The sequence below is a fragment of the Ambystoma mexicanum genome, chromosome 6p, assembly GCF_040938575.1.
Source record: "Ambystoma mexicanum isolate Mex_15411 chromosome 6p, UKY_AmexF1_1, whole genome shotgun sequence".
NCBI classification, from domain to species: Eukaryota; Metazoa; Chordata; class Amphibia; order Caudata; family Ambystomatidae; genus Ambystoma; species Ambystoma mexicanum.
The window spans coordinates 644,756,802-644,779,885 of NC_090935.1; the positions used below are offsets into that span (position 1 = coordinate 644,756,802).

The 23,084-nt window shown below is 47.7% G+C and overlaps 1 long non-coding RNA gene across 1 annotated transcript in view; it reads right to left on the reverse strand.

The window, feature by feature from the left end:
- Window positions 1-19,586, reverse strand: part of LOC138510956 (uncharacterized) — a 63,088-nt gene extending 43,502 nt beyond the window's left edge. Inside the window, exon 1 of the long non-coding RNA XR_011280494.1 lies at window positions 18,385-19,586. This is a non-coding gene — a long non-coding RNA (uncharacterized lncRNA). The remainder of the gene's footprint in view (window positions 1-18,384) is intronic.
- Between the last annotated feature and the right edge of the window lie 3,498 nt (window positions 19,587-23,084).

The window sequence follows — 23,084 nt, forward strand, 5'->3', positions numbered from 1 at the left end:
CCAGTGTCACACAAAACAATATAATTATCGGTCTCTCAAGAAAGCATAATGCAGAATTCCTACAACAAATTTCATTCAGTTTATCATTATCCCTACATAACAGACAGGTTTGAACACGTCGCTCAAGCATCCTTACTTATCCCTGGAGAGGGGAAAAAAGATTACCAAAAAATGGAGAAAGAGGAAGAGAGATAGAGAAATATCGAGAGAGTGATAGAGGGAGAGAGAGAGAGAGAGAAAGAAAGAGACCCTTTTCCCACCAGGGCCGACTGGGTTCTAGACCTTCAAAAATTGAAAAATCAAAAAATTTGAAAAAAGATCAAAAAAATTAAAAAATGAATAAAGGAAAGAAAACAGTAAAAAATCATCACAGGTGTGCCACTGCATACCACCCAGGCATGGATCCTTTACTTAACGTCTTTTTCAATAGTTATGTTCTTGATCTGTCAATCCACACAAGGCATTAAGGTGTCCTCCTTTTTTGGCACAAAGAACAGCAGAGCCCCTGCCGGGATTTGTGAGGGCACTATGTAGTCTTTATGGAGACTGTCCTGTAGATATGTTTGCAGTGTAGTGCGTTCCATAGGAGAAAGTGATTAAATGGGTTCATGGGGAATCGGTTTGTCAGGCACTAGATCAATGCCGCAATTCAAAGGATGGTGCAGGGTAAGCAGAATATCCTCGGGATCAGAAAATGCCTTCTAGAAGATGGAGTATTCAGGAGATACTCCTTGCATGGAACAGGCTCGTAATTCGGGGCTGGTATTAACCACTGGTAAAAAGGACATACTGGTGTCGTGTGCACAACAGTGAGTGGTGCAAAAGAGGGAACCGAATGTTAATGTCTGGGTAGCCCAATTGATCATCACACTGTGATGTTTCAGCCACGGAAGCCCCAACACCAATGGATATGAAGGGGTTTCAATAACATCAAATGCCAGCTGTTCGGTGTGTTGATTAATGGCTATATCCAGTGCGACTGAGTGTTGTTTGATGGGACCAGAAGCCAAGTTGGTCCCGTTGATGAGCTCCAATTTGGCTGGAACATCTTTCGTAGCCAGAGGTATAGCATGTTGAAAGGCGAAAGAACTATCCATATAGTTACCTGAAGCTCCTGAGTCCAACAATGCTAAGGTAGAGATGCAGGTGCGTGAAACAGGATGGCACAACTGGATTTCCAATACCAAAAAATGAGTGGCGGCCAGGGGTCGTGAGGTGCTTGTGGGAAGAATAGATATCCCCAATAGGCCTGTTGTCTTCTTCCCTCCGGGCACCAAGCCTGTTAGTTTTCCACTGGTTTGGTGGACATACCCGATAGGTTCCCCAAAAAATAAATGACCTATATCCCACAGTACAGACAGACTCTGAGCACGTCTTCAGCATTTCCCATCCTCAGACAGCAGTCCTGAGATAGCACCAACTTCATGGGCTCAGGTCCTAACTACAAAATCGCAACGGGAACAGTTGGTACAGTAGTCGGGGTCTTGTATGTGGGATGGTTTCATGCATACTGTTTCTTTTCTCCCTTGCGTTCCGCCAGGCGGTGATCAATGCAGATGACTAGATCTATTAAGGAAGGTATACCAGTTCCTCCTTGTATTCTTCCTGCAGTCCGTTGTGTAACCTCAGGCCATTGAGCGTCTGCTGCTAATTGGCAAAACTGGCTGATGTATTGAACCAATACTGTGGTCATTGTTTGATATCCACCAACTGATACTGAGCTTTTGATACAAGATTTGGAGACTGAAAGCTCTCTAAAAAGGCCTTCTAAAAATCCTGGCAGTTGTTCAGAACTGGATTGTTTGCAGAGACATAAGAGGCTGCCCACGACAGGGTGTTTCCGACCAGGTCACTTAAGATACATCTAATCCTGCCTTTATCTTGGGTGAAATGGACTGGACGGAACATGAACGGGATCTTACAATGGTTGCAAAACTCTCGCAGCTTGTGAGGGTCACCATCATACTTCATTGAATATGTATGGGCTACAGCATGTTCAGCGGTGGAAGATGTGAGATCTTGGGATAATGCGGCACGCAATGTGGGGCCCTCCTGTCTCAAAATAGTGACCTGAAGGCGCAAGGCCTGTAACTCATCGCAGATCTCCTGTATGGCTTCCATGTCAGGCCCGACTGATTGGCTTCTTAATCTGTCAAATACCTGATTGCTTGGACGGCATGACCGTGAAGTCTTGACTGACGAGCTGGTACGATGTGAGGCAAGGTTTTGTAATGACGACTGTGCAGCAGGAGAAACCAGCCCCCCGCAACCCTGAGGATTTGGTACTCAGGAATGACTGGAGACCAGCTCCCCACACTACAGGATCATCTTCTCGTATTTCTATGGTGCGAAGACCGTGCGGACACTGAACCAGAAGGCATAGAGGACTCGGGTAGTGTATCCAATCAAGCCAAGAACGGATACACTAAAAGGCCAGAGAAAAAGGGTAATGAGAAGGAACAGGGAAGGAATGCAACGAACCAGAGCAGGCAAGGCCAGGTAGAATGGAGACAGGAAGGTAGAACAGGATCAAGGAAGGAGCAGAGTGGACAGGTAGGAAGCCTGAACAGGCAAAGGCAGCACGTCCAGGAGACAACAAAGCAGCAGCTTTGACGGAGCAAGCATTAAGACGCATCGTGTTCCGTGCAAATCAGCCTTTTATGGAGTCCCATGGCATAGCCTTCGGTTGCCATGGCAACATCACAAGAGCATCGTCGGCGTACCCAGAGCTCAGAACATGCTCCACAGCGTGCCGTGTTAGACCGGCTATTGTGATCGATCTACTGCCTCTCTAACCCAGAAGACCATAGAACATCAGAGCGTCGGAAAGGGAGAGAAGAATGCAAGCCAGGATACAGGCGCCAATCCCTGAATGGTAAGCTACTGTGGCAGCTGCCAGGCGTTACACTGGGTACAAGCTGACAGGGGCCAGACAGAGTGCTGAAGGGTGCATAAAGGGTGCTGAAGTGAGTGAGGGCCACTACTTCTCCTGAGCAAGTCAGTGGTGCTACATGCCCTAAAGATATTCAGAGTCAGCTGGGTACCATATCATCTGAACTAGAAATAGCAGATATACATGTTGGAGTCCAGACTAGAGTGTAAGTGAGCAGGCCTTGAGCCCTACACTAAAGCTATGGAGTTAGTATCCAGGTAGAGGGAGAGTACATTTTACCCATACCAACCCAAGTAGGGTGAGGTACCTACTTGAATTGTCCCAGGAAATGCCACTAAGCTCATGCTTCCCCTAGGGCAGGAGGCTGCCCATTACAGACCCCTGAAGACAGACTGGTTCCAACGACCAAAGCCATCTACCACCCCAGTAGGCGGCGAGAGCTGCAGCAGGGCCTCGGAAGACCAAATCCCACAACGGCTACAGAAATCCTTGGTTCCCCCATAAATTATCAGATGCTGAGTGGCATTGTTTATAAGAAGAACTCCCTTCCTTCTTCTCTTATTTAAATATTATAAAGGTTGAGTTGACACAAATGTATTATTTGTGTGCTGCAACACCAACAACAAGGCCTCAACATGAGTTGCTGAGGAAATGTGGGGTTGGGGAGGGGCGAGGCTGAAAGTAAGCTCCACAGAACATTTAAAAGAGAGGCAATTCCTTGCTTTGTCACAGGTATGTTATTAGTTTCTTTTATGGCACTCGCTGGCTTACTTTCTCTCTGAGACTGAGAGCCTGCAAGATAAGCGGAACAGAGATGAAGGGGAGGAGGAAGTTTAGCTGCTAAGGGAAAGGTATGTACTTTATAAAATCTCTATTTTGCGATTTGTTTCTGTTGGTGGAAGCATGTGCGAATGTAGCATTCTACATGTTAAGTTGCAAACTCAAACGCACGCTTTTTCTAAACTCCATCCAGTCCCCAGGTGTTCTGATCCTCCCTTTTTGTGACAGTGCCTATAGGTTTTGCTCGTTTACACCCACCCGCATTGCAGCTGTCTTTTTACTCCTTCCTTTTTTATGGACCCTGCGATAGGTCCAAACCCTCAGTTTACTCATGTTCATTTTGAAATGTACTGCCTCTTTACATGTGCGCAACACCTAGGCTAAACACAAGGGGTGTGAGCTGGAAGGTTTAGAATAATCTTAACCTCTGGCATTGCTCTGGACAAGCCTCCAGGCCCCCATTCTTCAGCCTGCCAAGCCATTAGGGAAGTGGAAATCCCACATGCAAATCAAGCTTGGTCCCACCCCAAAAGGGGCAGTCCAGCCCAAACTAGTATGTCACATCCCTTCTGCAGGAGATCACAAGCATCCCCAGACATGTTTCGGCCTTGTTGGGCCTCATCAGTGAGGAGTAGCTTGGGTCTCTAGGCCCAGCAGGCACGGGACCCAGGTCGGGGCATACCCATCCCACTCAGGGGGACTATAGCAAAACGCAAGAGGTGCTAGCTGGAACACCTGGCCATAAACTATGAAGGATTGTTTATGGCTCCTAGGAACTTGACTCAAAACAACATAAATTCCCGTTCTTCCCAGAAAAATTGACTCCTAAATGTTCGCACTCTCCCTGGTTCTCTGTTGAAGTGGTCCTCTCGATAAGGCAAACAGAGGGTGTGACAACAGGCAGCCTTGTCTCTTTCCTCTCATGGATATTCACCCTGAGACGCACATAGTTTTTCATTTGTGTCCTAGAGAATGGTGCTTGACATTTAGCTACTACAATTTTCCAGTGTCCCCCAGACCACTGACTTCGAGCGCTTTACACATAAACTCCAATCTAAACCTGTTGAGTGCCTTCTTTTCTCTCCAGCGTTTCTATAATTTGTGTAACAAGCTTGCCTCGCTTGTACAGATCCCAATACAGCAGCTTCTGTCAGCTGGGGAAGCATATGTTCTATTCTGGCAGCCAAGACCCCAGTAAACAGTTTGCATTTATAGTTCTCCAAGTTATTGGTCAATAGGGGGAGCTGAATTAAGGGCCAGCTTCTTCCGTTCAATCAGTAACTTTGTCCTTCTTCTCACACGAGTTAAAAAGCTCTTTCAATGGAGTCACTAATTGTCCTGCAACACATATGTAGAAGCAGGACAGAATTAAGGTTCCAGGTGGCCCGCTCTGCAATCTGTCGGGTGGTTTAGGAGATTGAGAGCAGATCTGCAGCAAACACATTAGCCAGCCGAGCCATCGTACTAGGATTGGAACTTGTAACATGCAGGCTGTACAACGATCTCTGCAACATGCACTATAACACGAGAGCTATGTCAAAGGGAGTGGAATATTTAAGTGCTCTGCTGTCTCACAAGCTAATCCTAGGTGATTTTCATTAGGTGCTCAGTCCACCATTTTATGTTGGGGTTTGACGGATGCTGTTTACCGGTATTCTGTGCAGTGCTACATGGGAGCACTGGGGTAGTGAGATGACATAGAATTTAAGTACCTTTGAACTGACCTTCTGGAGACCATAGCAAAAAGGTGAAATTAACCACTAGATGGCACTAATTCTACCACCCTTTAAAGTATGAACGGCTGACAAGTGAACCTTGGGAAATGGGATTTGTGATAGGTTTGGAAAAAACTTAAGACATATTGTAATTGTAATGCCTAACAAAAAAAACAAAGTTGGGTGTAGTACTGCATAGTGGGTCCAACACTGCAGAGCTCTTGTCTTTGTATTGCATTTGAATGGTGTCACCTTCACGCCCACGCTGTCTCTTTGGAGCTCACTGCCATTCACTAGCCCGTGCAACACGAGGCACACACCCAATAAGACATTGCTATGCGTGCCTGCGGCAATAGCAACTCTTCATATGGCAACATGATCTGTCATGGTACCCTGCAGCTAAAGGGAAGTGCTGCAAGCAACCCAGAAAGTGGTTTCACAGTACAATAATCTCTTAAGAATGCTTTGTTGACTTGTTTTTGATAGCAACTCAAAACCAAAGTTCAAAATGAACAAACAGATATTAACAGTTAGATAAGGCCTTTACAGCTTTCTGTCTCTATGCATGGGTTTTTAAAAAAAATATATTTTGATTAGTCTTTCCAACAAACAATATATAACCATCACACCTGACATTTTGGTTACCAACTTCTTAACGTACATTTGCATTTTATTTGTTTTTGTCCCCCCCCTTCTTAACTCAAGCTTACACTTCATTCTTCGGGCTTCCCTTCTCTTAGGGTCAATCCCCTTCGTCATTCTCGGGTGTGTCATATTCACTGGAATTGGCATGGGAGGATCCCGACAATGTGGCTACCATTTGTCTCCACGCTATCAGAGGTCCCACTTTGTTTTCCTCCCCTTTGTTAGCTGCCTCATACCATGCTACTGTCTCAGGATCTGCCCATTTCAGGAGATCACCCCACCACGTTTCTAATCTGGGTCTGTGGCCAGCCTTCCAGCACATTGCTATTCTCCTTTTGGCCAGAATGTAGGCCTGATTCTTGAGTTTGCACACGTGTTCCAGGTTGCGTGGTCTGGTGAATCCCCCTAACATACATGCCCACACAGATACTACATCTAGCTTGAGGCCCTTTTCGGATAGTCGTAGCTTGATTTTCTCCCAGAATTTTCCCACCTCCAGGCACGCCCAGAACATATAGATAATTCCAGCATCCACCTCCCCGCACTTGGGGCATTTTTGTACTTCTGTTCCCCCCAAATCTGGCGATCATCCGGGGGTCATGTACGCCCTATGGGTGACATATAGCTGAATCTGTTGCAGCCTCGCATTCCTGGACATCTTTTTATGGTATGTCTGTGCTCTTTCCCACTGCCCGTCATGCATGGGTACTCCTACTTCCTCCTCCCAGTCCCGTCTCAGTTGGAGCAACTACTTACCCACTCTAGACATCACTAGTTTATAAATCCGAGATATTTTGTGCCCTCCCTCCGAGCTATCATACATCGTTTCTATAGCAGTATCAGGTGGTTCTGCTAGTGCTATTTCGGACCACGTTTCCTTCACCCATCTGACTATTCTAGTTTATGTGATATATTGTCCCGTATGTACCCCGGTTTCGTCCACTATCGTTTGGAAGTCTAATGCCTTCCCCTCTTGCCATATATCTCCCAAGGTTGCTAGGCCCACCGACTCCCAGTGCCTGCGGATCCTTTTCCTCAGTTGCTCATCCCCCCCGCATAGCGCCACATGTGGCGCCTGCGGGCAGTATGGGGTCGGGTTCCCCATAGCTTGGCATGCTTTGCGCCATGTCTTCCAGCCCAGCTCCAGCAATCTCGATTGCCCCTGCAACTCTGGTTTGGGTAGCCATATCAGTTCTTTCAAAAAATAAGGGTTGCATTCACCCCTTAGCACTCTGGATTCGGCTGTCTCCTCTTCTGACAGCCACCTGTAGACATAATGAAGCTGCCCTGCCAAGTGGTATATCTCAAAGTTCGGTAGGTTTATACCCCCTCTGTCATACGTATTCTGTAATTTCCATAGGGCCACTCTGTTTCTAGAGTTGTGCCACAGGAAGACTCTACATAAGCTCTGGAGTTTAATAAAAAAGCGTTTGGGCAACATGTGTGGGATATTTACAAAAAAATGTAGTAGCCTTGGCAGGACCATCATCTTGAGCAAGGTCGCCCTCCCCACCATAGCTAGGGGGAGCTTTGCCCAGAACCCCATGCTGTTCTTGATACCTTCCACTGCCCTCTCTGTGTTATATTTGTGCTCATCTGCAATCGTGTGGTATATGTTAATCCCTAGGTATCGGAATGTTCTGTTCTGCCAGGCTATCTGCAAAATAGGTATGTTCTCGTGTGGGACCCCTCTGTACCTCCCGAAGGGGAACATGCATGATTTCTTGGGGTTAACCGCTATGCCCAAGAGAGCCACGTAACGTCCCATCACCTCCAAGATGTACTGTAAATTTTCCTCTGGGTACTGCAAGTATAGCAGCATATCATCCGCATAAATAATATCAGGTGCGGTCCCCCCTTAGTGTGAACCCCTATTTCATCATACTGCTGTCTCAGGTAAATCGCTAGGGGTTCTAATGCAAGAATGTACAGCATCGGGGACCATGGACAACCCTGTCTCGTGCCTCTGCTAAATTGCCACTTATCTGAAATTATCGCTCCTGTTTTGACCCTGGCTGTTGGGGAGGTATACACCATTTTCACCCACGGCAGGTGCCCTGGTCCCATCCCGTATTCTTTCAAGGCCACCGTCATCCAACGCCACCTTACAAAATCGAAGGCTTTCACTGCATCCAGGGAGACTACTGCTATTTCACTTGCGTCGCCCTCTGCCTGTTCTATGATGTGGTGAAGCCTCCTGAGGTTATCGGATATGCATCTGCCTGGGACATATCCAGTTTGATCGGGGTGTATACGTTTATTTATCGCCCGCTTAAGTCTGTTCGCCAGCACAGCTGTGAGGATTTTACTGTCCTGGTTTGGCATAGATAGTGGTCTGTACGACCCACAGTCTGTGCTTGGCTTGTCTGGTTTTAGGAGTGGAATGATTACAGCCCCCCTTCAAGATTCCGTCAGTTTTCCTTTCTTGAAGGCCTCGTTTAGCATTGCCAATAATGGGGGGAGCACTTCTTGTCTATACGTTTTATAGAATTCGCTAGGGAGCCCGTCTGTCCCAGGGGCTTTGCTCATGGGTAGGTGTATTACCACTGTTTCTAATTCCTCTATTGTTATTGGGGCATCTAGGTTCTCCCTGTCTTCTTCAGACACTTCAGGAAATCCTATGTCTTCTAGCGTCTCCTGAATCTCCTGTTCTGCCATATATCCTGCATCTTCATAGATGTGTTTGTAGAATCTAAGGAATCCCTCGTTCACACTCTCCTGGGTGTTGCAAACTTGGCCCGCTTCTCCTGTTATCTCTCTAATTGCTAATCTTGGTGTCACATTCTTGTATAGCCATGCAAGCAGCCTCCCCAGTTTGTCTCCTCCCATGTGTTGTCTTTCGATGTTTTTTTTTGTAATTCAGGTTGCACAATCTCTCCCCGAGCTCCCTACAATTCTGTTGTAACTGGCTCACACTTTCGGCGTCCTACTGTGAGGTGCCTTCTCTTTTCACAATTACTTCTATTTTCTTTTCTGTCTCTTGTAGCTCCCGCACTATACCCCCTTGGAGCCCTCTAGATTTAGATATGGCCGCCCCTCTCAACACCACCTTAAAGGCCTCCCATAGGGTACCCTCTGACTCCACACTTCAGGTATTATTTTCAAAGTACCCAATTATCTCTTCCCTAAGGTCCTCTCGGAATGCGGTATCCTTCAGTGCCTCGGCTCTGAGCCTCCATGTTGGGATTCTGGCCTTGAGGGGCTGATGTCGCCATGCCAGGACCAGAGGGGAGTGGTCCGATAGTAGTCTTGCCTTACATTCTGAGCTTGTCATTTCCCCAACAAGTTCCGGAGTGGCGAACATATCATCCAGTCTCGTGTACAGGTTTTGTGGGGCGGCATAGTGTGAGTAGTGCCTATCGTTCGGGTGTTGTTGCCTCCATATATCCTCCAGCCTAAAGTCTCTCAGCAAGGTTTGTAGCGTTTTCGCTGCGGGGGTGGGTTTATCTAGTTTCGTGACTGATCTGTCCATTTTGGGGTTCAGCATGCAATTGAAGTCCCCTCCCTATGTGACTGTGTTTCGTATGTGAGGACTGATTTTGCTATATAGCGTCTTAAAGTAGGCTACTGTGTCTTGGTTGGGGGCGTATGTATTTATGATGCACAGTTCTCTATTCTGTAGCAGGCCCGGATCACTGCCATCCTCCCATCGGCTCCACCGTGGCCTGCAGTATCTGGAAGGGCACATGTGGTGCCACCCAAATGATTACCCCTCTAGCGTACGCCGAATATGTTGCTCCTATAGTGGTCCCTTTCCACTTTTTCTTTACCACCTCTTGCTTCTCTTTGGTGAGGTGGGTTTCCTGCAATAAGGCTATGTCCACTTTTTGCCGTCTTAGATACATCATTACCTTATTTCTTTTCACAAAGCTGTTGAGTCTTCCGATATTCCAGGTTACTATTCTAAGGTCTCCCAGTATTCCATTTATTTCCACCACAAGCCCTCCAGCTAATTGTCTTGCCCGATCTCCACTAATTTCCCACCTCCTCCAGCTTCATGCTCGCTTTTGTGTAAGCTCGTTTCCCACTATATGAACTACCCCTACCCAACAACTCCACAACTCCCCAACCGCCCTTCCCTTACCCAACTTTTGCCCAGCTCCATCCCTGGATCTCAGGTGATCCCGCATTTAGTCCTGGCCCGGGTTACCGACCCTAGGAACTCAGCAGGAGGTTACCACTCTATCGGTAGCCTATCTAAACTAACTCTTGGGGTGTAAGGGTGCAACTCTTGTAGCTACTGTGTGTTAACCTCAACATGTTACATGCATTCAACTTCTTCTGTCCAAAGCCTGGCTATTTCCCAGTCTGTGTGCATTATACTATATTCTAGTCTCAATGTCTTAGTCATACAGCACCTCAGCATCTGGAGCCTCCATATCACTTCTCCAAGCTGTCCTCCTTCTGTGTGTCACTCCCGGTGGGGCAATTCTGTACGTCTAGCCACTCTGTCGCATCCTCTGGGGTATCAAAAAACAAAGCTCTATTTCTGTGGAACACTTTCAGCTTCGCCGGGTACATCAGCATGTACTTGAAGCCCACCGTGCGCAACCTTTTTTTCACTGATCCATAGTTCAGCCGCTTCCTCTGCACGAGTAGAGTGTAGTCTGGGTATGCTGTGATAGAAGCTGATGCTCGGTGTATTGTACCTCCTTTTCGGAAGAACTCCAGGATATTCTCCCTGTCTCGGTAGTTCAGGATCTTGGCTATTATCGGCATCGGGGGTGTTCCAGCCAGAGGTTTCCTTGTCAGAGCCCTGGGTGCTCTCTCCACAGCAAATCCCTGAGTGCGTGCCCCACCCTCTATTTCTTGAAGTAGCATGGACTCGATGTAGTCCGTGGGGTTAGATCCTTCTTCTCCTTCGGGGAGTCCTACAATGCGTATGTTATTCCTTCGGGCCCGCCATTCCGCCTCCTCTGCTCTGTTTTCCAAGTTACTCACATGTCGCCTCAGCAGATGGATCTCCAAAGTGTGTGCCGAGCAGGTAGCTGTATTCACGTGTGCTTCCTTTTCCAGTTCTCCTGTGCGTTCCGCTATTTTATTTGCATCTTGTCTTAATAGATTGACGTCCTCTTGTAGTGCGCCTATTTTAAGGTCCAATGATGTTCTTATTTCGCTCATAGCTGCCTCCAGTTTGGTTTCCCATGCGATTTTCAGGTCCACGATTGCGTCAAGGATTTGTTGATCATTCCACCCTGGTGCGTCTGCTTGTAAGTTCTTGTCCTTGTTTCTGGCTCTGTCAGATGATTGGGTTGTTTTGGCGAATTTGTCCATGGTCTGTTGTTTCCCTTTTGTTTTAGGTAGCTTAGACGCCATCCTGTTACCTCCCTGTGTCTGTTCACCGTTGCCTGGGTTGGTTTATCAGGCTCTCTGTCCAGTCTCAGCCTATATGGTGTTCGAGTTAGCTGTTGGCTACCGTTAGGGCTTTCCTGGTGCAGGGTGCTTGGTTGTGGGTAATTTGAGTGGCTGCTCGGTGTGCCCCCATCCATCTTGCTATTGTCAGATAGTGCAGTTGAAGTCTGCTTCTTGGGTTCTTTTGCAGTGTGGTTCTGCAAGCTTTGTTCTTTTATTTTCGGCCCATCATGTTTCGCAGCACATTTGAGGGACTGCCTAGGAAGCACATCGGTGGAGTTCCTTTGGTCGATACTTGGTGCATGACACCCTCTAGCACCCTTGTGTTTGGGGTTCTGTTTTGTCCCCAAGCGTCTTGTTTGTTATGAACTCCTCTGCTCTGTGGCCATGCAGGCTGTAGGCAGCTCCTTGACTTTGCCCTTTATAGGGATCTTGAGGCGTGTTCATACGCTGCTTCAACTGAGCCGACGTGTTTGCTAATGTGAGATGGGCTCCTGTGGTTTACAGTCACGCCAAGTGGGTCTGTTCTTTTTCCCTCAGCTCCTCCGCTCGCTGTTCCTCCAGCCAGTATCAAGCACTGCCCCATGCCTTCATTTCCATTATTTATTTATTTTTTATTTTATTGTAAAACTACAGTTCAATATGAAAATCAAACTTTTGTTACATTACAGTATCACAACATTCAGCTTTTAGATTCCAGTGAGAGCTGAATAATTGTACGACACCCGGCCACTTGTCGTTGAAATATGTTCAGATATTCCAGAAATCTAAACACTTTAATTTACTAATTTGATTTTCTTTTCTTTTTGGTCTGTGACCAAGATCATGTCCAGAAAGGTGATTATGCTACATGTGAGCATGATGTTTCTCCCAACTGAGACAAAATCCCACCAATCATCAGCATCGTAGAGAATGGGTTTAAAGGAACCGAGTTGTAATTCTCGAGGAATATTGAGCATTGTACATGCAGTTATAAGATGTTTTAATGACTTGATTTCTCCTGTCATACAGAACCTGCATTCGTCAGAGTCGATGGTTTTGTCTCGACGTGGCCAGAGTGTTTCTCTTGTGGTTAGGGCGTTCAATCTGAATTTCAAAAATTGGTTCCGATGATAACGAGAAGGGCAAGATGTTAGATATTTCGGACGAGAGTGTAATTTCAACATGCACATTGAACCAGAAAGGGTGGATTTGAGAGATGTACGATGCTCATAAGTTGAAGTCCAATCCCATAATTCTAGTTTTTCTTGCATGCTGAGGTCGATCAATCAATTTGTCCATGCGAATGTTGGCGGCTTCCATGATATTTGTCAGGTCAGATTGCCAAGATTGTAGTAAGATCGATTGTGTTCTTGCGTTATCATTAATAAAGATTTCATATGCTGGGATTTGTAATCCAAGCATCATTTTCCTCAGAGACGATAAAGATTTCCATAGTATTGTCATATAAAGCGAATTCAAGGCCAGTTCATATCTCAGGGCCACCATCGAAATGTCTTTGGTGAGCCCCAGTGCACGTTTCCAGAACCTGCCTTCAAGCTTCTGCCAAAGGCGATGATCAAGGTTCCATCCTGTCTCTCCTCCAAAAGTTATGGTGGGAATAAACTTCTGCAGGTAGAATGTTATTAGTGGATCAATTGAACATTTTCCGTAGTCTTTATTGATTTTCGCTCCTTGTAATCCAAGAGTGTTCGTTCTTTCCAGTAGGTCGTTGGTCCAGGCCGATTCACAGAGTTATTAACCATAATTCCCAGATATCGTATAGATGTCACGATACTAAGCAGAGTTTTTCCAATTGCCCATTGAAAGTTTTTATCCTTCCTCGATACACTTTTGCCAATGCACATGATCTTCGTTTTTGCCGTGTTTAGGTGCAGGTCATTTGCTTGCAGATATTCATTCAACTTGAGCAGCAGGTTTTGCAAACCTATCTGAGTTCGATCGATCAGCACAAGGTCATCTGCGTAAACGAGACAGTTGAGTGGTCTTCCGATTATCTTTGGAGGGAAACAGTGAGCAGCTTCTAACCACTGCGGTAAATCGGAAATGAATAATTTAAACAAGTCGGCAGCTAGTGGACACCCTTGCTTAACACCTTTCTACGTTGGAATTGGTTCTGTTAGGTCACCTTGAGAATTCACTCTTACTTGTACTGAGGTGTTGGAATGTAGCGCTATGAGGGGGTCAAGTATCTGAGTTGGGCAATTCCACTCACGTAGTTTAGACCATAATTTTCCCCGGTGTATTGCGTCAAACGCTTGTCTCAAATCAACAAATGCGAAAAAAAAATGTTTTTCGCTCTTAGGGCTTCAAGTTTTAGAATGGTTAGTATGGTCAGATTTACGTCAACACCTACTTCTTTTGTGAAGCCTGTTTGTCGACAATCCATTTGTTTTACATTAGATGCCCAAGCCGTCAGCTTGGTTCGTAGAAACGAGCCGAATACTTTTCCCATAGTATCGAGCAAGGCAATGGGACGATAGTTCGATGGATCGTCCCGGTTACCCTTCTTATATATCGGTACCACTATTGCCTTGGCCCACGACTCAGGTGTTTTCCTCGAGGTTGAAATTTGACGGAACAAGGATTCCATAAATTTGGCCCAGTGATGCTTGTGTTTTTTTAGCATGATGTTAGTTATTTGATCAGGGCCAGCGGCTCTCGAGTTTTTTAGCTTTTGAATTGCTAATTCTAAGTCTTCGTTTGATGGGGTTATATCCCAGGCTTTGGTGGAATTCTGACAATGAACCTGTGAATCTAGAACAGGTCGTTCATAGGTCTTTGTGAAGTAATTCACCCATTGAGAGCTTGAGATTTTGTTTGACATATTTGAACTAGTTTTTGTATTTCCTTCATTTAGAATTGCCCAGATTTCACGAGAGTTCTTCGTAATAATTAGCTTTAACATAATTTCAGCTCTGCTTTGATCGATTATTACAGAGTGAGATTTAAGCCAATTTCTGTATGCCTGACGTCGAGCCTTTATGTTTCTTTGTATATCATTTTGATCGCAATGAGACTTTCTTAACGTGCGTAGGTCTTTCCTCAATATCTTTTTGGCCGCGGCTATTTCAGAGCTGAAAAGATGTTTCGGAATAAAGCCGTATGATTTTGAGTTAACGTATTGTGACGAACACGAGGCTAACAAAGGGACGTATTCCACGTCATTTGAGTCTTCAAGATGCAAAGCTAATTTCTGGATTAGCAAACCGTTGGTTTTTAGCCGATTTCCAGCTGCGTTTATTGCCAATGACATTTTGTAAGTGTCCAGTTGTGTGTAAATTTCGAAATCCAGTGATAGACGAAGCATGTCATGATCACTTACGTCCTTCTGAACTACTTCGAGTGACACCACTCTTTCAAATAGATTTCGAGAGACCCAAAAATAGTCTAGGGTATTTCTACATTGGAGTCGCTTCCAGGTTGTCTTACAAGGTTGGTCTCCTTTTGTATTGCCATTGATCATCTGACAATTTCGTGAGGTAAGGGCATGTGACCAGAGTTTACCTCATTCTGGTACTTCGACTTCAGGGATTACATTGTTTTCCATCGTTCAATGATTAAATCGATACCAGCTACAGTTTAGGTCACCACATATAATCAATGATAAATCTGTGTAATTGAGGAAAGCATCGTCAATTAGAGTTGTTACCGATGTAATGAATTCTATAGTTGAGATCATTGCCGGGTTCCAATAGCCGTTAATTACGAGTAGATGACTGTATTTAGAGTGCATTGTCCCGATTCGTATTATCGTACCCTGTACAAACGGATTTGGGTTAACAGCTTCAAGGGGAGTCATCCAATTTTGTATTTTTAATAAAGTAATTAGACCTGAATAAGGGCAGCCTTTAATATTTTTTTTTGCTGGGTTCAAGTGAATAGTGAAGCCATCTCGATTAGGAACATCACGAAGCCAAGTTTCCTGAAGACAAATTACAAAGACTTCGTCGAGCGGTTCTGTAAAGTTGTTAAACAGATGAGAGAATCCGCGAGTATTCCAGGAAAGCAGCCTTAGCTTTGTCCTTGTCACTCATTGTTATTGATTATTGTTATTTGTAGGACGAGTATTGCATCTGGGTCCTCCGTTTCTAGCTTTGCAATCTGAATCATTTTGTGTTCTATGTGAGTACGATAATGATTTCCGTAAGGTCGTCCGACAAACTAAACTTTGAAATTTGTCTGAAGTTGTATTCCTGGTCTGAGCTTGTTTTTTGACTCATCAGGTTCAAGGGTGATATCGAATCCAAATACCAGCAGGTCTTCGACTGCTTGTAATAAGATATTTTTCACCGCAGACAATGTTATATGTAATAATACTTGATCTGTAGTTTTTTCCAATGCATACTCAACAATCTTGATGTCATCTGTCATTATTGTCCTAAGTTGAGGAACACAGGCGAATAGTTTTAAAACATTAGCTCTATTCAGGTTTACTTTGTTTCCATCAGATTGGATATTCTGGAGACAAAGTTTCCATGAGCTTGTTGCAGGTTTTAGGCTTGAGCCGCCGTGTACTCTTGAGCAGAAGTGTGAGTCATTTTTCCTCTGGTTTGTTGTTAGCTTCGGGTTTAATTTTGAGCTGACAGGTGAAAGCAAGACCTTTGAAGCGTTAGGACAATCCTTTTTTGAGGCTTCACTGGTGTGACGTCTGATCGCATTATCTTTCAGAGAGATTTTCCTCCTTGCCGAATTATCAAGGACATTTAGTTCAGGGGCTTCAGAAGAAAGGTCATTATTAGTTACACTTCTGATTGAATACGTAGATAAGTTACATAAGTCAATGGAGCTATCTTCATCGGCACATTCTGAACTTTGGGAGTCCGAATTCAAGCGTCAGCATTTGGCTGGTAGTTTGGTCAATGCTTTGTTTTGTCTAATTGCCTGGACAGGCCTTTGAGATTGTGGCAATTCAACTTGTGATTGGCCGTTTTTCTGATCAAACAGGCTGGTTTTTTTGGAGTTGTCAAAATTTGTATGAATTTTTTAACATTTTGACGGTTATTTTTTTGTTGTGCATCTTTTTGTCCAGATTTAGTTGAGATTTTTCCATCAATTTTTGGACCGTTCTTATGAGGTTTGGTTGTAACTAGGGTTTTTGCTGGGCCGCTAAAGATGTTAAATGAAGTTGGTTGGAATATCACTGACCCAGTGGGTTCCTCCTGGATCTCATGGATGTCCGTCATGAGAGGGACATCATATCTTGGTAAATCAGTACTTACGAAGTTGCTTTCGACTACGCTAGAAAGCTCAGATACTGCTTGAGAAAATTGAGTTTGTGGTAAGACAGGGTGATCACCAATTGAAGCGGAGACTGCACGATTTGGAACAAGGGTTGTCACATTTGTTAATCGTGCATCCACATTTAAAGTATCTATGTTCCTTGGTGTCATTAATGGGGGATCATGAGTCTGTTTGTGCTGAGTGACATTTTTTCTCATCCATTTCACGGCGTCTAGAAGGCCTTCTGATAGTGTATCATTTTGACAATGATGTCTTGCAGCCAGGTAGCCTAGGCGCTCTTGCCATCTTGTTGATAGGTCGGCATTTTTTTCGATTTGTGTGTGAACAAAATCCGTGAAATGATCAATTTTTTTAACCAAATTTTGAATGATCGCCCCTTGGTCATTTAATTGGCTGTGTAGAGTTTCGTATAATTTTGTAAACGGTGCGAGAGCCACCGCTGATGCCGCAAGAACATTGTTATGAATTTGCGTTAAAGCTTCCAATGAGATGTTAGCTTGCAGAGCTTTAACGGAAGATGCTTCTTCCTCAATTAAAGACGCGTTTGAGCAGTCCAAATGAAACTTTGAATTGATGGGAGAGAGAATTCTTGTTAAATTGGACAATTGAGGATCACCATAGACAGTCTCGTTCAGCGGGTGGGGAGTGTTTGCTTGACTGGCTTGGTGATCTTCTGGTTTTTGAAGATGTGCGCATTAGATTTTAATTCCGCAATTCGTTGTAGGCGGCGCGCCCTTGCAATGGAACTTGATTCCAAGTCAGAAGATTTTAGTATCACTGTTTGCATGGGCGGATCCAGAGGGCGTCCATATGGGCACTGGGAGGAGCACCTGTTTCCTCTGGCGCCTGGCAAGCATATCCACCGTGACAAGGGAATCAGGCGTATTAGTCATTAACAGCTGGCTCTCCTTTGTCTTTGCAAACAGTCTTGCCGATAGCGGAGGGATCTTGTGATTTTGTTCGAGAAAGTGTGGCGCGGGAGCCTCGATTTTTAGATGGTACCACTACAGGTAGGTTCGCCTGTGAAGGTGGAGGTGTTTGATGCGCAGGGTTAACACGCTCTGGAAAAAGATGAGAGGTCATGTCATTTGGCATATTTAATAGTTCATCGTCGCTCACCGTAAAAGGCGACGCAACGTTTTTGATGAAGTGCGTAAATTGAATGGATTTTGAAATCGTTGCAGCTGTTGCATCGTGACCCGCATCGTGACCTAGTAGGTCTGGCTGTTGTAAATAGTCGCAGATCACATCCGCACTCGATTGCATTGCGGTTTCCGAGTTGTTAGTTAGATGGAAAGCAATCATGGCGGTTGAAGAGTTGGCAGTCGGAGGAGCCGGATCTTCGTGTAGGTCGGTGGCCATGTGTGGTGGCAACAAATTAGCTAGAGCAACATGGGAGGGTATCGCAGGCACGGGGTCTGCGCGACCGTCTGCGTAGCCATCTCCCTAAATAGCATCTAGTTGCTCATGGATTAGCAGTGGTGTAGGATTCGTGTATTTGCCTTGGTGTATTTGGTTCACGAGAACATCGACCGCAATGTCAGTGGCAGTATCAGTTACAATGTTTTCGTGAAACTGGCTATCATTAAAACGAAGGCATGTAAGTGATTGATCTTCACTGATACATTCACTGTTCGGAGCTTCTGGGCTAGGATTGAATGTTTGTGAAGCAGAGGGTCGGACCGGTGTAGCCAGCAAAAGCGCTACAGGTAAGGTAAGTGAAGCTAGTAGAGTTCGACTTGCAGTTTTGCTTACCTTCTTGCTAGCTGAGGCTTTCATCGTCGTCCAGGGATTAAGCATGCACCGATGCTGGAGAGTTTTCTTTCGCGTCAAGGGGCCTGCTACTTCGGCTGTCAGCGTCATTGTGCTGAGTCGGTGGATCGGTGCAGGGTCTCAGGAGCGCCCGGGGGCAGACTGGGGCAGACTGGACTCTGCTCCGGACTCCACGCCGCGCGCCAAAAAGGTTTTTAAAGGAAGAATCCACAGAGGTACTAAGCGGACTATGACACGTCGTGCAGCTCCTCTGACAGTGACCAACACAAAGAGACTGGGGCAGACTGGACTCTGCTCTGGACTCCGGAGTGCTTGCTGGGCTTGTCGTCTCCCCATGTGGCTCCTCCCTTATTTCCCCATTGTCTGGTATTTGTAGAGTTCTGTCCCAGCGGGATACGATTTGGGTCCTTCTGTAGCCACTACAGGCTTCCCCTTACGCCGTAGTCTTCATGGGCTATCTCTTGGTCGCATATCCACGTGGGCTGCAGTCCCCTGCACTGGAGGTGCTCTGTTTACTGGCCTTTACGATGGGTGTTAGTGCGGCTTCGGGAGCCCCTGCCCCTCCTTCTGTTGTAGTTCTGCCGGTCCGTGTGCGTCTCGCGGCCACCTTCCGTTCCGTGGGTGATTTCGTTTCATCTATGGGCCTGTTTCCAGCCTCCCCTGCACCCTCCCTCTATCAGTGTCAACACACAGCGGCTTGGCTGTCTCCTCATGTGCAGGCGTGTGTTTACTCTCTGCAGCCATCTGCTTATGAGCCTGCCTTTGTCGGGTGCCACAATGTATCCCTCGATGCGACGTGTTTCTCCGGGCTCCAGCCCCTGCTCGAGTGTCAATTACAAATATATCCGCGTTCTTTTTCTTTTCCCGTTTCGCTTCATATGGTGCGTCTGCTCATTGTAGCAAAGACGGGGGCTCAGAGTGCTGCCTCCAGCTCTTCTGTAGTGAGCCTTTGTGTGGTTCTCAGGCGGGCACCATTTTCTTCCTCCCGTCCTCGTTGCACCCCAGATTGTAACAGCTCTGAATCTCGCTTATCTACATCCATTATCTCCGCGCTTCATACCGGAGCATGCCCATTCCATTCGCATGGCCGTAGCTTCAGTTTCTCTTCTCCTGGTCGCCTTTGACCATCTTTTTTCCCCAAGATTCGAGTCGGATTGGCAGGAGCCTGCTCGGTGCACTTCTTACCTCGCAGCCATTTAGCCACGCCCCCGTCTCTATGCATGTGTGCTACAAATGGAGACCCAGGGCTGTTTCCTGTGGTGGGCCTTCTTGTGGGTGGCTGCCCAGGGCGCAGGCACTCTCAAGGCACAGGATCAGCTGTTCCCAATCACCGTTCAGAGATTTATCTAGCTCTGTGCCTATTTGTCAGGTTTCTTTATCTTTGAATTCAGAGTTTGTGATGTATGTTTTAGAGATAACTTTGTTGTTGGTAGGTCATTTTCAGCATGGAGCGATTAGTGGTAGATGCCTGCAGACACAGCTGTGAGTGGCTAACAAATAGTCACTATTGTTAGTGACGTGTTCCTTAAGAAGTGCAAATATTGAATTATTAGAGATAGACAGGGTTTCATAGCCAGCTCTGTGCTGTGTAAAACAATGACTACAAGCAGGTGGCCTTATTATACATTTCTTTCACTGGTGACTTTAAGTCTCCATAGTACAGCTGAAAAACCAAGAGAACATTTCTTCACACTCCCATTACCACATTTCTGTACCAAGTCATGCTGGGAAGATATGTGGTTGAGACAGGGCTTACATGTAGACTTCACCGCTTAACCAAGTGTGTGATCTTTTGGAAGTCATTTCTCCAGCATGGGGTCTGGCATGGATTCACATGCTCATGAATATTCCCCGTCGTCAGGCTGGGAATCCTCGTTAAAGAAAAAATCAGTATCAGTTTCGTTTCTGATCTGTCTTTCGTAGTAATAACCAATCACTGGTCTCTGCGTCATACTGACCACAGCCAATGACTGCCCTCTACCTAAGCATCGCCTCTGGCAGCCATCTTCAGATTTTTACCGCACGTTCATGTGTTGGGATCCTCGTGCTATTGCTCTCGAGCGTTAGTGCTATTTTTTCAAGTTTTTTCTCAAAAACTTCGTTTTTTCGGTCAAAAGAGCCTCAAGCTCCACCGACTCTCCATCCGATCAACGGGGACCCGTGTCGGATTCGTCTGCGCCCCTCAAGGGTGAAGATTTCGTCGAGCTACGCTTTTGGAGGACTCCAGAAGCTTCTCAGGCCCGGACATGGCCCAGGAGAAGGGAAGCTCGACGCCCGGAAAGCTGTTCAGGATCTGCCCTGGATGCCAGCTGCAGAACATCTTTAAGGAGGACGAACACTCCTTTTGTCTCTACTGCTTACATGAGGACAAGACGCACGTGGAGAAGGACTGTGCGTTTTGCGGCAATATGTCGGAGCGGACCATGAAGGACCGCCATCAACGTCTCGCCAACTGGCTGGAAGGGAAGAGCCCGTCAGGCGAGAAGAAGAGGAAGAAATCCGAGCGGTCTTCTAAGACCTTTGAGGACGCCCCGGCGACGGGGGTCCAACACAAGGCCAAGCACCGCGAGTCCGCTGGCACCGGGAGCGCCGAACGGTCGGGCTCTACGGGCGCCAGGCAGGGCGCACCCTCCCCGGCACCATCAACCACGAGCCAACGCTCTGGGTCGGGTAAGAGGAAAGGCGAGCACCCGGCGAAGCTCCTGGAGAGGCCCCGGTCGAGCTCGAAGGCCCCATCGGAGGGGGAGCGAGGCAGTGTCCCCCCCCTCAAGGATAAGGCGGTGAGCGCACCTAAGGTGGTGAAGGCCTTAATCCATCCGGCCAAGCCCTCTATCGATACTGTCGCGGCGGCCCTGGCTCAGCCTGTGGAGGCTACACCAGTGGTGGCGACCTCGGGGCTCAGAGTCTCCCTGCCACCTCGGAGGGAGTCCTCTTTTGTGCCCATCGATAGGACCCCCGTGAAATCCCCGGCGGGGAAGAAAAAGGGGAGGCAGGGCGTCGTCGTAGATTCGGCCTCAACCTCGGAGGAAGAGCTGATCGAGGTCTTAAACCACGGCCTTGGCGTGGAAGAAGACCGGCCCGTCGGGATGGGTCCCGACGCAGGTGACGACGACATCGTCGAGGGTGCCGACGGGGCCCCTGATCGCCCGTCGGATTCCCCTCTGCCAGCGCTGCAAGACAACTCGGCGGCCATTTTGTTGGCTATACAGTCCTTATGCTCAGAGATAAGGACGAGACTACCGTTGCCAACGGAGGAACCTCTCCCGTCGGGGGATCCTGAACCGGGACCTTCTGGTGTTCCCCCGCCCAAGAAAAGAAGGATTCACCCTCCACCTCCTTTTCAGCCGTCGCGCCCCGTCCAGCCCTCCTCCCCGTCCACCCGAGGGGATGATACGGGGACTGACACGGCAGCGACGGGTACGGACGACGAGGTATACGACGAGGATCTACCGTCGTCACCTCCCACCAGGGCTTCTCCGCCCGACGAGATTGGATCGTTCCACTCCATGATCGCCAGGGCATCCGAGCTTTTCCAACTCTGCCCTGAGGAGAAGAAAAAGGAAGGATTCCTTTATCAACGGCGCGAGGCCAAGAGGAAGACGGTCCTCGCGGTGCCTCTACTGGACGGCATTTGGGATGAGGGCCTCGCCCTCCTCAAGAACCCTTCCACGACGCCAGCTAGAAGAGACCGGTACGAGAAGAAGTACCGGGTCCCGGACGCGGCCCGCCTGTGACTCCGGGCGCAGCCTACCCCGGACTCCGTCGTCTCCGCGGCGGCCAGGAAGAAAGCGGGGGGGGGTGCGGCCTCCACATCGACTTCCCCACCGGACGGCGAGGGAAAGAAATTGGACGCTATGGGACGCAGGGTCATCTCGTCTGCAGCGACGACGATTAAAGCGGCCAACGCCTTGGCTATCGTGGCCCGCTACGACAGGGAGCTATGGTACAAACTGGCTCCCCTGCTGGACTTCCTACCGGACGACAAGAGGGCGGATGCCCTGGAGATCCTACAGGAAGGTGAGGTGGCGTCGGACCACGCCATCACTATTGCGACGGACATCGCCGACACTGGGTTCTGCCAGTTGGGCAACGGCGTGTGCCTTAGGCGGCGTGGATGGCTCAAGGCTACGGACTTCCGTCAAGACGTACAGACCAGAGTCCTGGACATGCCGTTTGATGGGAACAACCTGTTTGGGAAAACAGTGGACGATTCCCTTCAGGCCATTAAAGCGGACACTGAGACGGCCCGGGCCCTTGGGGTTCTGCAGCAACGACGGACGCCCTTTCGGAGCAGCGGAGGCAAGGGCGCCTCCAAAGGTTCCGGCGGCGGTTTCTCCACCTACCGTCAAGCGGCCCGCTCGTCGTCTCAGGAGGCCTACAGAGGACGAGGCAAGTCTGGCGGACCCCGCCGTCGTCGCCAAGGAGGTCAAGGCGGCAAAGCCTCATCGAAACAGGATTGAACCGGCCGTGGGGTCGGGCCCCCACCGAAGCACCCCGGTGGGAGGCCGGCTGGCGAGCTTCGTCAGCGTGTGGGAGTCGATCTCCACCGACCGTTGGGTGCTGGACGCCTTAGCCCGGGGCCACGCGCTCGAGTTTCAAAGAAGGTGCCCGCGCGTCCCCCCCGTGGCCAGGAAAGAGCTTCACGTCCCTCAGCTTCTCCTGGAGGTAAAGGCGATGCTCAG